Source organism: Vollenhovia emeryi, unplaced genomic scaffold (assembly GCF_000949405.1).
Source record: "Vollenhovia emeryi isolate VEMERY1.0 unplaced genomic scaffold, V.emery_V1.0 DF939139.1, whole genome shotgun sequence".
Taxonomy (NCBI): domain Eukaryota; kingdom Metazoa; phylum Arthropoda; class Insecta; order Hymenoptera; family Formicidae; genus Vollenhovia; species Vollenhovia emeryi.
This window is the reverse complement of record NW_011967227.1, coordinates 235,935-253,415: the sequence shown is the minus strand read 5'-3', so window position 1 is coordinate 253,415 and position 17,481 is coordinate 235,935. Positions and strand designations below refer to the sequence as shown.

The 17,481-nt window shown below is 39.8% G+C and overlaps 1 protein-coding gene across 2 annotated transcripts in view; it reads left to right on the top strand.

The window, feature by feature from the left end:
- LOC105567241 (epidermal growth factor receptor) overlaps positions 1-17,481 on the top strand; it is a 156,978-nt gene that overhangs the window by 56,158 nt on the left and 83,339 nt on the right. Inside the window, exon 1 of one of the 2 annotated variants that reach the window (XM_012021944.1) lies at positions 14,826-15,353. The exons of the other annotated variant lie outside the window; for it this stretch is intronic. The gene's annotated coding sequence lies outside the window, so the exon portion shown is untranslated. Of the gene's footprint in view, positions 1-14,825; positions 15,354-17,481 lie in introns of those variants that run through there. 2 annotated transcript variants of the gene reach the window in all.

Sequence of the window (17,481 nt, the reverse complement as noted above, 5' to 3'; positions counted from 1 at the left end):
TCTTTAAAAGGTAAACGCTGAATATAAGACTGTGACCAATCAAAAGAGCAGAAGCTAGTATACTCGCCAACGGCAGCTGCACCGGCTGTGCTAATATTTGGCAGACATCTCCACTCGTGCTACAAGATAGCTGTGTAATCGTAATCTTGTGAGATTTGAAGTCGCTTCTCTGCCGATGCGTAAAATGTCGCTAAATCAAGTTGTAATTATGCGAAAAGACTTTTGAAAGCGTATACGTGTATCAAGCACTATTAATCAAGCTCCATAGTAACAGCAGAGGATTTTTACATAAATAAATCTGTATTAAAGGCTACTTGCGACCATTAAAAGTACATCAACCTCAGCCACGTCTTCGATATATTCTAGGATTAACGAATTAAATGGGAAATTAATTCCGATCCAGATATTATCTGGTGGTACAAGACTTGTGCCATCGAGTATCTTGAACCATAAGTATATTAAGTTTCGAAAATTTATTAACTTGGAGAAAATGTAATCTAACCCACCAAAAATAACACTTTAATATTCTAGTTTTATTAAATAAGCATTAAAAATAGGTTTTGAGAAATATAATTCACTCTTTATTATTTTCTTAGTAAGTTGTCATGAGTACTTTCTTTACTAATAACTATTAAAACTTAATTTGTCGTATAAGTGATTTATTTCTGCTTTCTACAAATTGCTTTAGCTTTAACAAAATTCTAAACTGCTAAATAGACAGTGTATCATTTAACTGAACTTATCACTTAGGATATCACATACTTCTCCTCGCACTCTTGATTAATCTTTTATAAGATAGTTTACTAGCGAGCACCTGCTGTGCGTTTACTTTTTCGTTCTATTATCTTGCTATGCTTTAATTGCGAACGATAAAGTCCTATTCGCTACGCGTATGCTTTTAATGCTGAGTTTCACGTGGAATGCATTCTGATTTGCTCGCGCTCTCCTTATTTTGTAACATGTGCTACACAAAATAGGAAACTCAGGATTGTAAAATATACAGGCAACTAAATACTTAACTTTCTGTATATTACAATTCTTTATTTAAATTGCGTATCAATGATTTTAGTCATGTTTGATGAAAGAAAAGTAGATTTACTTTTTATAATATACAATAAATATATACAAAGTCTCTTTCGAGTGCAAAAATTCGCACTTTTTATATTATTTTATTTTGTACTATATTACATCACAATAGAACTAAAACTGTACTATATTACATCACAAAAGAACTAAAAACGATAGGTGGAAATACAATAAGTATTTAGTAAATAGTTTAATACAATCATATAATATTTGAACACTTTTAAACAAGTAATTGTGTTGGATCTTTTTATTAGTTAGTATTACTTGAATTATCATCTAATCTTTTTTCGAGTAAGAAAGATTCTTTTATTTTTACAAATACGTTTGACGATTACGTCGCCGTTTATTTAATTTGAGCACGAGCGGAATGTTATGAATCACTGTCACAAGTCACGGAAGTTAACGCGGCGAGAAACACTGCCGCGTTAATACTCATGCTCGTCAAATTACGGAGGTAATTAAGATGGACATCCAACCACAACACCGCCAGAACGAATTCTCATGAACTACAGCACCGTACGGCAAACCGCACGAACCTCGGTGTTTCCTCTATCACGATCGATAGACACTTTACTGAATCCGTGGTAGGCCTTTCCGATCGTAAAGAAGAAAGCGTATTTACGGATAGGGTTAAGGAGTCGTTAACAGTCGGGAGTGCACGTTTCCATACCAGGGTGGCAATTAATGGTCTTGGTGCACGGCGATTTGCAAGCGCGCAAATTACAATCGTAAAGAAGGTTTAATCGGCGCTTCGTACTCTTTGTTGTTGTGAAGGTAAATTTGTGGTTACGGTACACTACGGGTTTTCAATATCTTCTACTTACAGCAAAATACTTGAAGTTTATAACTTTGCAGATTTCAAATCCCAAAGTATATTTTTACAAAAGAATTTTATTTATTGTCAATAAAATTTGTTACCGTGTATTTATGAATTTGATTAAAGACATCATTGTTTAAGAGACATTAAAAAGAGTATTGCAAATTTAATGCATTTGTAACAGATGTTTTAATATAACATAAATTCTAATTGTAAATCTGATTTCATTTTTATATTTTTCTTGTTATCGTATTGTATTTGTTATTGTACCATAGTGAAATTGGATTGTTTTAAAATTTAATCAAATTTTATAAAAATGAATCTTTTATTCCATAGACAACAAGTTACAACAAAATTTTGTTCCTACTAATGACTATGATATAAAACTTGTAAATATCTGCTTTAATCTGATACATAAACTTGCTTTTACGCAAGTAAATATTAAAAGCAACCGAATTAAATTAAATGGAACTTTTCCTACCGAATTTTTGTGCTCTTTAACCGGAACGGCAGGTTATATTAACAAACGCTACCACATTTAAAAGCACGATTCAAATATTCAGATTCCAATCTTCTCAAAAGTTGGTCCAGTTGCACATTAATTAATTCTCGGATAAAATCATTTTGACGGCCAACGATCAGTATCACAGGCCGGTCCTTATTCGAGAAGGAAAGAATACTGACGTTTCTTTTTGGTAAACGAGTTTGAAAGTATAATGATGTCTACGGCCGCTAACAGACCATCGGCTTCGGTCGTAGCACGCGCGCAAACGCCCACGTGAGAAAGCGAAGAACATTACGTTGCACCTTAAATTAAATCGAAGTCCCGTAGCAACGTATAGTGGCGCAATATCATCCGTAGTGTCCCATAAAGTGTTGTCGCGATCGACAATGTAATCTCGGAACGAGAAACGGCAGGAACTTCCGCTCGAGTTGTACTTGACATTTTCCTAAATGACTGTCATGTTTTTATTACGAAACGCAGGAGGTATTTCCAATCTTGTTTTAAATGATCGTTTTTCTCTATGTGTAACAAGTCAATAGGATAATTTTCTCTTCCTAATTAAATTTGAAAGCATTTAAAACTCTAGCTTAGACTCTAACTTTCTAACTTAAATATCAAAGCGACTTACAGCTCGCAAGTAGTAAAAATGAAATAAACTTTATCTCCCGGTTAAATAAAATTATAAGTATTCAACTCGTACTTTTTTTTTACCAAATTAGGATTTTTCTTAATAGATTCTAATAGTCTTCCGAATGGTCAAACCGACATGTCAAAAAATCCGAGAGGCCGAAACCTTGAAATCCCCCGATAAAATCCCTCGCCCGTTCGCTACAAATGGATCGCGATATCGCGATCTAAGGTCCAGCCAAGGAGCGAGCTGCTCTGAGGGCAATCGATAAGGTCCGCGCTGACTACAAATCAACGCAGACATGAAGGGACCCCATCTGCCGTAAGGACTATTAAAAAGATCGTTCTCCATAAGATATTTTATCCGCTTCGTGGATCGATTTGAAATCCGTAGCGCGCACTTCGCCCGGTCCCGCCGCGATCCGACCATAGCCTTTTTCGGCGCGCACCAAATTCATAAATAATGGCTAAAGACCGGCACACACGGCCCGCGCATCACGGTCCGGATTTGTAGTCTTTATGCCTTTTAAGGTTTTTGCTCGAGCACGTTCCAGGCTTGTCCTTATAATCGCTGCGAGTAGTTCGTCTCAAAGACAGAGAATTTTCAGGATACGCGATCCATCAACGACGTCGTGAAAATACGTATCTCGAAACACAGTTTAACACGTGTTCTTGCACCCGCGTTAACGCTACGGGCTCCACCCGTTCTGCGTTTCAATCCGTTCCCGTAAGAAGAGGCCTAGTCAGTCGTTTATCCAAGCCATTGCAAATATAAATGTCACAAATCACGGGACATCACGGCCCACATTAAATTAAATTACGTGCGTGTAAAATCCTAATGTATTCAAACATCTTACAGCTGGTTAGTTGAGTAGATGCATAGGAATTTATGCGATTAAGCCGCTACGAGTTCTTCCTCTGATAATTTTGCGCTAAGGAATTTTCGTTTTGATTAGAATTATGCGCGTATCACGCAACGGCACTCTTAAAATTTGCAATTTATTATATTATCGAACTTTATACACACATAACTTAACGCTCAATTTGACATTGTTAAATGTACCGGCGACCTCCATTTCAAAGGTTACGACTCTTCTCTTCTCATTGGAATTCTAGCCGTGCGTTTAAGTCTACCGCATATTTGTCGTCGCCGCATTCATATTCTCCGTAGTCTCGGTAGACTAAAGCCTCGTCTCTTTTCTTCTCGTCAACTCGGCCGTCGAGAACAAGTAGAATAAGTAAAGATAACGGGAACGGCGGCCGACACAGATGATAGCTATTTCTTTCGAGGATATCCCGCGTGCATCCATCCTGTGCTCTCTCGCGACACGCTCTATATTTTATTGTGCCCGCGAGTGTTGTGCCAGGACGAGCTCTTCCGCGCTGCTCTCTTCGTGCATTATCGCTCTAGAATCCCGGCCTCGGGGACCGTCCACATCCATCGGCATGCCGGTCTTTTTCTTTTTCTAGGCACCCGCTTCAGTCGATTTGTTTCGGTCCGGCTGAAGGAAACCCCGTTTGAAATATCGCGCCGGCATTATTTTAAGGAACCGAAAGTCACAAAACGGGTCTCAATTCATAAATGTATTCTCTAGCGAGCTATGCCGCGTCGATGTTATGCAATTTATGCGACGCTTTTAGCTTCCATGGTATTTTGTCAAGAGCGATTCTTATATCTCCTTAAATTATTTTTCAAAATGTTGTTAACCAGTCTTGTTAACCAAAAGAAATTTCTGGAAACAGTGTAAATGTACTTTACGCGATTTATTTTAATTTTCGTTTACAACAGTTATCGGCAATTGCACTGAATTATTTTTATCTACCGATACTTTGAACTATCGGTTTAAACTCTAATCGCGTGCTGATATAAAAGCTCAATGAAGATAAAAGAGTTTCAGTATCGAAACGTAAATTCAAACTTTGATTCAAATTCAAAGTTTACCAATAATGTATAACACTTATTATTATTCTGGAAACAATTTTTATTTGTGATGCATATATACTTGAACAAACAGTTTTCAGTAGTTTTATTATAGTAAACGAGATAAAAATCTCTTTCGCATCGAAATGGTGAACAAGACAAGAGATAACAGCCAGGCGTGCCGTTCTTGCCGAGTAAACTAACGTGTTTCTTACTTTATTATTTGTTAATAACATTCCAATTATTAAGTATCTTTAATCTATTTGCCAATCTAGAGAATTACTGACTCGGACCAGCCTCGAACGTACGCCGTAGTATAACCGTGATATATCCAATTTGCCCATGTGTGTACTCCTTTAATTGTAATACAGAATCTTTTCAAGAAAGAGACTATACTTTAAGGATCCTCCGTGGGCAGGGCTGCTCTCCCAAAATCCGAAACTGGTTTCCAGATTGAGAGGGATAAGCGAGATTTCCGAGCCGCCTCGAGAACCGTCTGAGCTTTCGCCGTGGTAGCGTTACTCGTCCAAAAGCTGTCGGTAGGTTCTTCAGGTCGTGCCGCGCGGTAATCCTATACGTCTTAAGAAACTGGTTTCCGCACGACGTGTTGCGGGTAGCGCGCAAAACAAATTAATAACAAGAACATCATAACCGCGACTCCAAGGCTGCCCCGGGACGCTCACGAGCCGCAGCTGCTATACCGGGTGAGCCGGCTCCATTGTTATTTTCAGAACTAAATCTTTCCGCGGAGAAGACATCGAACCGCGGGCTTCTCTCGATTCATTGTGTCCGTTCGTAAGATATGCGATTGCTGCGACCGGAGTACACGAAGCCGCTGTCTTCGCTCTCTTTTAAAAATGAGGGAAATAATCATATTTTTCAGCGAATAAACTTTATCATTAATCTTCAGGCTGTTACGTAATGTGGAAGATGATTGCGCGGTTCTCCGGGAAACGTTAAAGTTGTACAATTACATACGAGGATTGAAATACGGTATATAGAAAATTTAATAAATTCCTACTTAATTATATTATTCAACAAAACTATCTGTACAACTTTTTCGAGAATTTTGACGGTTTCGCAGCACATGACGACATAGTTAACATTATACGTGCGTGCCGCACTTACAACTATCATCGTCAAGCTGTTATAATGGTAGACACGGATCAGCGAGAGCAAAAACAACTGTCGCATTGTGCGATGAGGTAATCCGTTTACGTTCCTCGACTATCGATATATTGCTACTAGGTCACGTAGCCCGCCTATCCTGCATTACGTATGTGTAGTCGTTATTTATGCACTCCCTTATACACACCTCTCGCGCATTAATCGCGCGTGCACGAAAGCTTAAGGCGATCAGGGGTGGAAACGGGACGGCAATAAACCTGTATTTTCTCTGATTACGCTTATCCCCTGGCATCTAGCTTTTTACAACATGTCACGTTCACATTAGTTTCGCAAAAAGGAAAAACTATCGATGTAATATTAAATGCCGCATCTACCGCATCAATTAATGATAAACGAGGCCACACTGGCGCCATACCTGATTTACCTCAAAAAGAACTGATGGAAATACCTGATTCGCGCGTCAAAAATAAAATTACGTACGTGACTGGACGTTAGTAAAAGTCCATCTTTTTCTTTTCTTTGCCAAATAAACTGTCAACAAGAAAAACGCGATCAAAATGTTTCTTTGCATTATTTAATATAGCGGTTTGAATGTATAATGACACTAATAATCTTTTCGGTCATTACGAGTGCGTTGAGCAGCAAGAGTGAGTGGACGAGCATTTTAATTACGGTCCCCGCATATTCATTAACGGATTTTAGCCGGGTCATCGTTTCGATGCATCAATCGTATCTCCCCGTAGAATCGATTGTGCACCTAAGAAGAGATCTGCGAGGAAGTCGCTATCACGCCCTGTGCCCAGATTGGCTTTTACCGCGCCGTTTCTTCAAGTTCGATCTCTCCTTCGATCTTCGAGGGCCGATGGTGGTCCAATACCAGTAAGGGCAGGCCGATCGGTACTTTTCAAGACAACAATGGCTGACTCATCCGATATCGTATCTGCCTGATGCATGGTCCACGGAGAATATTAACTGTGAAACTATTATCGCGATCAAACGTCGATTTACTCGCGGGAGACCGCACGTAATGACCGCTCGGCTCACTTCTTACGTACTTAACATATTTATTCTCTACTTAACCGTCGAATCGGGGAAATTGCCGTGTGGAAGCCGAGGAGAGGACGAATCGCAAAATCCCCATCTTTTAACGTAGCGGGTTTTTTGCGATACGAGTATTGGCAAACAGTCGTGGTATTTATTCGGACATGGGCGATTTCAACCGGGCATTTATCACCAGATCAGGTTACCCGTGTTTACCAGATCGCCGAGGTCAGTCAATTTGAACTGTATTTATTCATGTGGCACGTTTGATTTTCGAGTTTTGTTCCGCCAAAACGAAGCAACAGATATTTACGGCAGTAAGATCTAATACATTTATTTTGATACCTTTGCGATAAATTGTATTATGATTTTTTACTTATGACATATTTAACCGTCGTTATTAAAACTAGAAAAGATTAAAGGAGCAAAACAAAATTCGCGTATGACCAATCGATGCAGTTGCTTTTATTACAATTGGAAATGACAATAGTGTCCTCAATTAACGGCACCGAAACTTTTAGCAAATTTTCTTTATTCGTGATGTGATAAAACAGAGAAATTATTCAGAAACGTAATTGCTTTGTGTTACATAAGCAAATCTTCTATAATTCTAACGTACGCAATGCACATTAAGATACACACGAATAAAGGAACTCTACCTTTTCTATAAGTTACTTTTAAATGCTGGCTCCCAGCGTTACGCAACGTTTCCAAAATAAGCATTAAATAAGCATTAAGTTTCGTCCGTAAAGAACATGGTTAGCATTTCAAATTAATTACTCCGTGAACTGAAGGAATTGTCCGGAGCGCCAAATGAAACGACTAGAATAGGAATAACCTGGGACCAACAGTTCCCGAGACATTTGCATGTGACATGACGGCAGAATGCGGCACGGATCGTCGCTCGACATCGATTTCCTCCTCTTCTTTTTCGCCCCCGTCCTTCCGGGTCTTTTTAAAGCCGTTTTCGTCTTCCCGTTCGATCCGAGGGAAGATAATACCTTTACGAAAGTAGGGAATACAGCACGGTATAATGACGTGGAATAATGAACGAGGAACGATCATCCAGTCAGCCACCTTCGTTAATTATTCTAATTAGAGGTGTGCCGACGTGGCCTTTAGGTGACCCATGTAAACGATGTTGGGCATCGCTCACATGTAGGCGATCGATTAAACGCGAGGGAAAAAATCGACGAGTACGCAATGTCGCGATTAGTTGGAATTCTTCGACTTTGTCCCAAAACGATTGCAGTTTGATTATGCTTTACATATAGCGAATTCGGCAGAGCTGTAGTGCGCACTGAGTGCACACCAAGCCTTGTTCAGAGTCTACTATTACATTTATGGCCAACTCAAGCGCATGTCCAAAAACTATTTAGCCAAAAAAAAATAATAATCCGTACGAATGCTATACAGATCATATTTTACTAAAAAGTATTTTAAAAAGTATTTAACGCGATCCTTAAATATAAGAATTGACTGTGTTTAGGGAGATTTTAAAAGTATTTATCTCTCGGAGGCATGTGGACTAAATGTTAAAAACAAGCCTTAGTTTGAACTCAGTGCGCACTAGTGCGAGCTGCCGAATTGGCTAATACAGTTTGCATTAACACATACGCATTAATGAAAATCGCTACAAAAATTAATACAAAGTTTGTTATAAATAATATTTTTTGGCCTCTAATAAAAGTGACATGCTTCGTATAACAAACAATTTCTCGGCTCAACGTCTCCTCGTATCTGCCGTAATCTAAAAGCACGTGCGTATATTGACGGTATGTAAGTGAATTCTGCGAATGCGTGCCAATAGACGTTAAGTGATCCCGGGCTGAAAATCCTGTAGGATAACCGTACCTGCGAAAAGGATAATCCTCCGGCGAGATTCCGCCCGATATCTTCCCTTTTCACCGAGACGAGGGTACTGGTCGCGATAGAGGAAGAAAAAGAAGATGGGGAGAGAGAAGATGAAAACGAAGATGAAGAAGAAGAAGAACAAGAGAAAGCAGCGTCATGGCGCATGCGGCGATTCCACCACGATAACTTTAACGTCCACGGAATGCTGGACTTGCCGAGTAGGCAATTATAATTTCGCGTTTCGATCTCGTGGACCGATGCACTTTACGAGAGGGAGAGAAAGAAGCTGCGGGAGAGAATGGCGTTTCGGCGAAGCTCTTTACGAGAGGAATACGGGAGATAGGTGTTCGAAGCTCTCAGCGATTAATGATCATCAACCGGTCCTTCCTGACGCCGCGCTGAAAATAAAAACCGAATGAAAATGAAGCTGCCAAACGAGTATTGTCTAATGACGTTCATCATGTTCTCCGCTTGTAATTTAATTTGTTTTTATATATTTGCAATTTTTCTGAGGCCTTTATGATAAACGGGCACGTGGGAGAGTTGCATTTCTCTCTTTCTCTCCCCCTAGACGTTTTATTTCTTAATAAAGAAAGATGTCCTTTCTACCGAAGAAGAATTTACGCGAAATTTGACAACGCCACTCTCTCGTTCTTTTACATTATTTGCTGGACACCCCATACAACGCACATTTTGTGATACGATATGAAAGCATGAGCGCAGATCCACTCGGGCAGGATCCATTAGCAAGAAGAGATAGCAAGGTCGTCGAAGGAGGCACTGACCGAAACGAGCTCGATGAAATATTTTATTCCTAGCCAGAGAAAGAGAGAGCTATATAAAGCCGCACCGCCGGAGGTCCTTACAGCCGCCGATTACCGTTAACGTTTAGTCCGCGTGCCTCTCTCCGAGATATACTTTTAAAATCACCCTAAACACTCAGAAATACGATCCTGCGGCTCAAGGATGAATCCTGCGACGTAATACGCGTGCTAAAACGGGCGTCAGAAAGTAGCGGCGCGCATTTTGCGCCCCGTACAACAAACTCGTGTCACGAGCGGCGAATGCAAATGCGTTTTGCGCTCGCCGAGTCCTTGGAAGAACGCGATACGTTCTCGTATCGGCGCGAGTGTGGGTGGCTGAGGAGAGAGAAAGTGCAATAAATTATTTCAATAATCTGAGGGGATGACTGGTCCTCTTGACGGAAACTAATGTGTTCGAGCTTACTGCGCGGAAGATGGTTTAATGTTAATCGCATTTGCTCTTTCTCTCTGTCCGGCCTCGTTAACTCACTGATTGTGAGTAATAAATTGATGGGTCTGATTGAACAAACAATGCGCACGCGCGTGTGCGTGCGCTGTATGAAATATTTATACCGTAAAAAAGTGCCTTCCGCGTTATTTAGACGCTTCTAAATTCATGGGGTCTACGGCCTTCGAGCCAAAGTAATATGTCGTAATTGTATTCAGTATTTCTTTAAATATAAAACAGTCACACGATAAATAATTTTTATCGCTGACATTTCAGATTTTCTTGAATACTTGTAAGATAAGGAAAACAGTGCCGAACGCGGCAGACCCCTGCGTTCACGAAACAGATATCGAAAAACTGTATTCAGTTGGAGGGTTGATAGCTTGGTTGATACTCTTTACAATCCAAGTACGCAAAGAAAGTCGATACCGTTTTACCCTTTTCCATTGGATTTCTTTCCGTTTTATTGTCCTTCGCAATCCATTATTAATCAAGCGTGTGGCATTGTAACATACGTGAATTATTCAAACAAGTTTTCTTTTTCTTTGTTCCAGGTAAGTTCGAGGGTCAAGTTTTACCTGGCTCAACCTCGGGGGCTATAACGCACCCGGCTAGGCAGATAACTATCGGAAAGTTCGTTAGCGGCCGAGGGCGACCGAGGATCCGAAAAATGTCAGGTAAAAATATAACAGCGGTCACTTTTCGGGGAAGAGGATGCATCCACGCACAGACGAAGCGCTGCGCAACGACGCCAGCGAGTGCGAGCGCGGCCATTTTCTTTAGTGTCTTGAGAGATTGTTAGATCGGAGGGCAGATTAACGAATGAATACACGTGTCGGGCCCATATTGACACGAGTTTTCGTTGGTGACCTATCTTGACTGCATCTGCCGAGAATAGGGGAAAATCATGCTCCATAAATATTCCAGTATAATCTGTTACGACCTTTTATCACTGGCGAGTTGTTCCGCGTTTACTCGTTATGTTACAAAATACTGTGTTGGTTTGGTTGCACACAGTACAACAGTTACCACCAACTTATATAATGATAACAGTTTAGCACACACTTTTAGAGAAGTGCCTGTATATTTTAAACAATTATTTTATACTGTTACTACGAAAATTAATATCAAATAATAACATTTTGTTGCACTACAAATACAGCGACGTGAAGGAGAATCGAACTGGAAATATTTCTCTGCAGGTAGATCTAGATTTTCTGTATTTTGTTATTTACGAATTTGCTGTTTACTGATTTCAAATGTTTGTGTAAAAAAAAAACTATTGAGATAAAACAAAATGCAATGAATCGAGAATATTCTACGCATATTTTGCGTCCAGTTTACAACGATGGAAATGTTCATTGACGCCTTTTACCTAACCAATTATCTATATTTATCCCAGCACGAGTTCTGGGTTGGATTATTTTTGTTTAGAACGGCGCCTGGTAAATCTAGTGCAGTATTTGAGACTTGCGGTATGTTACACAATGTGTACGAAGGTATACGCGTGCGTTGTGTGTTTCAGCGACAAACGTTTATGCAAATATAAAATTATCTACCGGTGGACGCGCGCGCCCCGTTTATTTATTGTCCCCGTCGCGAAGTATAATCTGCCGTTTACTCCGGCACGGCAAGCCGATAGATTTGCCAAGCAGATTAGGACCCGTCGCAAAACCCGGGCTGACAGGACGCATCTTGACCACGCGTTTTACAAGTTGTTTTACAACCCGGATCTCGCCGCAGCGAGAACTACCGCTTTCTTTTGTTCCGAGAACAGTGATTCGATTTCGTCGATTCGTTTCTTAATGTAGTGTTATCGTGCCTGATTTTTGAAACACTGTCAGAGATAAATTTTTGTTTTATTTTTTCAAGTAAATTAGGTACCAATATACGTATACATAATTTAGAATATATTTTATATATTACATTGAACATGAAGACGATGGAACTTGTGTCAGGCAAATTAATTCCAAAACTTTAACTTCGAATGTTTTGTACTTCCATAAACATGTTCGATAATGCTTTCAAAAAGCTAGTCTATATGACAACAACGGAACTCTTTAGGAGAAATAGTAAAATTGTATTAAACCATATAAAAGTACATTTCTACGTTTAATCGTAATGTTATTTATTATTGTTATTAATTTATTGTAGATTCGATACTTATGGTTTTAGATTCTTGATCCAGATAAGCCATTTCACGCTACATATCGTTAGCGTGTCGGATTATTGCTGTTACAGCAATTAAGAGATTATACGTGTTATATAAACTCAGGTACCGACTTTGGTATTCATAATCGAATGCGGCGCCGGTGACCAGTGCTACTGGTAATACTGGATATTCCAGAATATTATATTCTGTCTACACGCGTGTAGCCAGATATATCGGGATTTTTCAGAATCCGTATAACATTAAATATTCATTAAAACGGATTATTCGCTGATAGAGGACCGCTTTTACCCGACATTTTTTGGGGGGGAAAAAACCACCACAAAAATAGCCGACCGTGATATTATACGTACGTCATTTTTATATGCGTGCAACTCTCTTTTGTAATTTAATGTTGAAGAAAGGGGACAAATCTAAATCAAAAAGTATACGAAGTTTAATGCGCGTATTACAAACGTGTGTAAAGAAATTAATTGTCAATACGACTGGGACGAGCGGGATATCGCAAGATTTTATGGAACAAACGGTTCGAAGGAAATAATTGACAGTTATTTATCCGATTGATTTATCTGGTAAACACGAGATCTCGCGTTACCTTCGTTACGACGTTGACATAAATGTGACGAACTGTCACGCCAATCTGTATACGACTTTGAGAGCATTTACCAGGCGCCATTTCTGCAACGAGGGTCCTCCGTAGGGCACTTGGGGGGATTACGACTCGGCGAACAACCGCCTCAATTATCAAGCTGACTCGTAGCAACATTGTTTACAACAGTTCAGTGCCATAAGTATTTATCTACGGGTCTATCCGGTGACGGCTTTACAACCCGTCCACGCATACGACGAGCGTCCTGCGAACGAAGTTTACGCACGACGTGAGCGTGCACAAAGCGCTCGTTCTCCTCACAGAATAATTCTTTATTAATTCTCGAAGGGCGAAGCTCCTTCCGCGAAAGAAAGCCAATAACCACCAAGTACTGATGCTCGCAAGAAAATATTTAGTCGCACGTAGTCGCGACCATGTTAAATATTTAACCATGAATGAATATCTGATGCAGAGCATTCTATAATAATTTTTTTCTTTTTTTACGTTTTCATACGACGCCGATGTGTGTTGTACGAATAACGAAATGCACGCTTGTGTGCTTCACTTAAATATTTAAAATCCATTCTAAATATTTTAAATTTAATTTTGTTCTATCATAGTTGCAACACGTTCCATGTTCTTAAAATGCTACGGTCGTGAAATATCCATCCATGATTAAATGAAATAATGTAAGATACGATCTGCACTCGAGTTCACTGAGAAAGATGAGATGGATCCGTTTGAAAGTTTTTGTTTCGCGATCCTTCTTCAAATCATCTATAAATGATCCGTCCACTGAAAGGATAGATTCTCAGGACCTCACCTCGACCCTTCGCCCGAGAATATGGCTAGCTGGGAATATGGCTAGCTGTCGTCGGTAAGAAAAGGAGTATAACACTGGGTAGCTGCATTTCAGAATCCTCCTCCTCCTCCTCCTTCTTCTTCTGCTGCCTAGTTAGCATCCTTGCCAATGGCGGATTCTTTTGTTTCCCGCCGTGGAACTCCAGTCGAGATTCTATCTGATGTAAATAATTATCCTGGAACCTGACAGATGCTGCGGGAGTTCTCTCTCCTCTCGCTTCTCCTCTCCCTTCTGTTCTCCAACAGGGAACGGGGGGAGAAAGGCCGTCCGCATAGGAGCCCTGGAGAGAAATTTTCGTCTTACCCGAGAATCCTGTTTTATCCCTGGCATCGCGTACCGGCTCTGCGCGCAGAAATACCCGGGATTCTCCGAGGCGGAAAAAAAGGTTAATAAATGGAAATATCGACTTGTTATACCCGGCAATGAGAATTCCGCATTTTCCCGATAGTTAATTCTCGTCTCTTAATTAAAGCGCATTTTTTGCTATTTCACCGCGTGAACATAACAACGATTAGCAAGGATACAAAAAAAACTTGCCAACTTCAACCGAACGAGCGCGAGAACAAAATATTATTTTGTTCTTTGAGGAAGGATCGCTTGGACCCGCCATTTACGATTGTTATCTTATTGTATTGATCTCTAATGCATTCATTCAGCGTGTAAATATTTTCTATGGTGAACTCGATGTGGTGACTATTATCGTAGCTAAGTGGAAGCGATATATTTCCGAACGTATTATACTTTAGAATGTTTTCAGATTTCTTTGTGAGAGGATCTCTGCCACGCATGCGTGATGGATCGATATATATTTACCTCGGTAATTGGATGTAAATTTCCTAAACAATTTATTTTTAATTTACAACCGCTGTTCTCGTTATAAAATTTCTTTATTAATTGGAAATATTTAAAAGTTTAGACTTGATGTTCTATTATTTATTTTACTGTTATTTATTATTTGTCGTGATGTTATTGTTAATGAACAGTTGTCTTTATCTCTATTTAAACGGTGACGAGTGAGATAACGTGATTTATACACTCTCGGAAATGAGATTTGCATATAATACGCACAACTGTAAGCCTGAGATAAACAATGTTTGCGTGATTATATCTTGTGAAAATAGTCAAGTAGTTTCGAAACATCTCCGCATCTCACCGTTGTATCTGCCAGATCGCGAGGTGCCCAGATTATCGTTCGTGTAATTTTCTGTCGTATTTCTCGTTTGTTACGTTGCGAGATATGATATAAAGATACAGGCGAACGTTACAGCCGATATCTCACTATCGCCCTTGACGACCATAATGTCACCCCGAAGGAACAATTTGGAACACTTTACTCGCGACACACGTTCGCCGCCTGTGGGTCCTGCGCACGTCATGCGTGGCAGGGATGCAATTTATTCTCAGGGTTGGTGCCGGAGACTATTGGACAGGAAACACGTTCGAGCTGTACATGATTGGTGCTCATTGACTGAATATCCAGAGATGAATAATATGGTCAACCGGTGAGTAATTATTACTTTTTATGTTTTTTGCATGCTCTTGTTACCAAAGAATATAACGCAACAAATGCAAATTTTATATATAAACAGGTACAAACTGTTTACATAATTTAATCCGTTTCATATATTTTACTCTATACTTTGTATGCTCATTATATGTTAACATACAAATTAATATAAATGTTAAAGTGAGAAAAGGGAATAATAAGGAATTAAAAATAAGTATTATTACCTAATTCCATTATTACATATTAAATTTGCAAAAATCAAGTCACATTAAAAAATCATTATTTTACATTGCCAGAAATTTTGAGATTTATATGACGAATGGTTGAATTTTTTGTTGAAAATAATTCGTTTTCTAATTCTTTTTTTATTAGTTAATGAGGAATTAAAATTTACGTTTATTAATTAATGATTCTTATCAAAAACTTTCGTTAATGATAGTCCAGTTTTGCTTCTTCCTAGTTGCTTATGATTTATCGAGTTCGCTCAACCGACCTCGTTTCGGGACATTTCTAGCAGCAATAGGTCCGGTATCATTGCATTCACCATTACGTTCACCGTTTACTTGATTTACGATCATGAAATGTCGATGACTCCGATGTCACGAAATCTTATGTAATTATTTTCTTCAATCTCCCTTTTAATTCACAAAGAATAAAACACATTTATAAATATATAACTATTGCATAAAGTTATATCGCGCGCATGTACGAAAGTGTATCATTGATAATGAAGAACAATATGTAGTCTATATTATATTTTGAAAGCTATTCTAATTTTAATATACTTATCTATACCAAAAGAGCAGAGTCGATCTTGTGTATGCAAAAATTGTTACAAAACGCAAAGATAAGTAATGAGTTATGCAATTAATACCCGGAAATTTTAATTCGATTAATTGTTTTTTTAGCTTTACCATTGTTTTGCATTTAACACCGATATATTGTGTTTGTGACTTATATGAAAAATTCTAAGTAATATGTCGGTTTTCGTCATACGCTAAACGTCAAACAATAAGTATAAAACTGAAATAAACAAAACTTTCGTAAGCTATAACGGCTGAAAATTAATAGAACGTAACGAATGAGTAAAGAAGCTTACGCGGATAAATAAAGATTGTCTACTCTATATATGTGAATTTTGTAATTCGCATTTCTCAGCTCTCGTTGCTTATCATAAATCGAAAAGTTTCTGGAAGAGGATAACATTTGATCAAATGTTTGCCGAGACGAGATAGAGTCCAAATTATTTACCAAAGGCAGTATTAATAATCAGGGTGGGACGCGCGATATCAGGAACGTAGCGCGCGTGTGCAGATTTTAATGCATTCGATCGCTTATGCCTGATGCATCATCTTCCGAAGGTCGCGTTACAATCGCAGAAATGAAGAGGGACGGAGGGCAGGCTTGACTTGGCTGACGGGAACATATTTCAGCAACGTCGTCCCTTTTATCTGCGTCGGGACGACTCGTCTGCGGGAGTTTCTACGTGCCCGCGCTTACATACTTCGTAGTAGCGTAATAACGGCGGATACCGATCAGATGCTGTTTTATTACCGTCCGACAGCTCGAAAGCTCCCTCGGCTAATGGCTCAGGTAGACGATAATGGCCGGCTGCTGCAAGTTTCGTTACTTCTCGTTCCTCCCGCCTCTCGTATCCTCGCTCGCCTTTGTGCGATAAGGCGGGACGGGCGGACCGTGGAACGATCGTTTCGACTGGGAATGATCGTTATTATCCGCGAGAGAGATTCCCGGGCCCCGTTCGGTCTTCTCCTTCGAAACGCGCAACCCCTACGGGCTACGGAGACCCCTTTCGCCCAGTCTAACTCGCATTCTACCGCGTCTACCCGCGTCTTCCTCGCGGCGCGCGCCGAGCGAAAAGAATCGCGGCACCTGCGGCGATTTATCGTAATTAACGACCCGTAATAAACGAATGATAATTTATCGCGGCCGCCGCGCGGTTCTTCGGTAAGCTTGGAACGCGCCGATAATCTAAGCTAGCTTCTCGGTCGCTCGGAGCAACAGTGGTACGCTCTCGTGAACCTGTCTCGTTGCGTGTTCTTACACGAGTTATGTAACAGTTTGGAACGTACAACATTCTTTATATCTCAATATTTTATCGCACT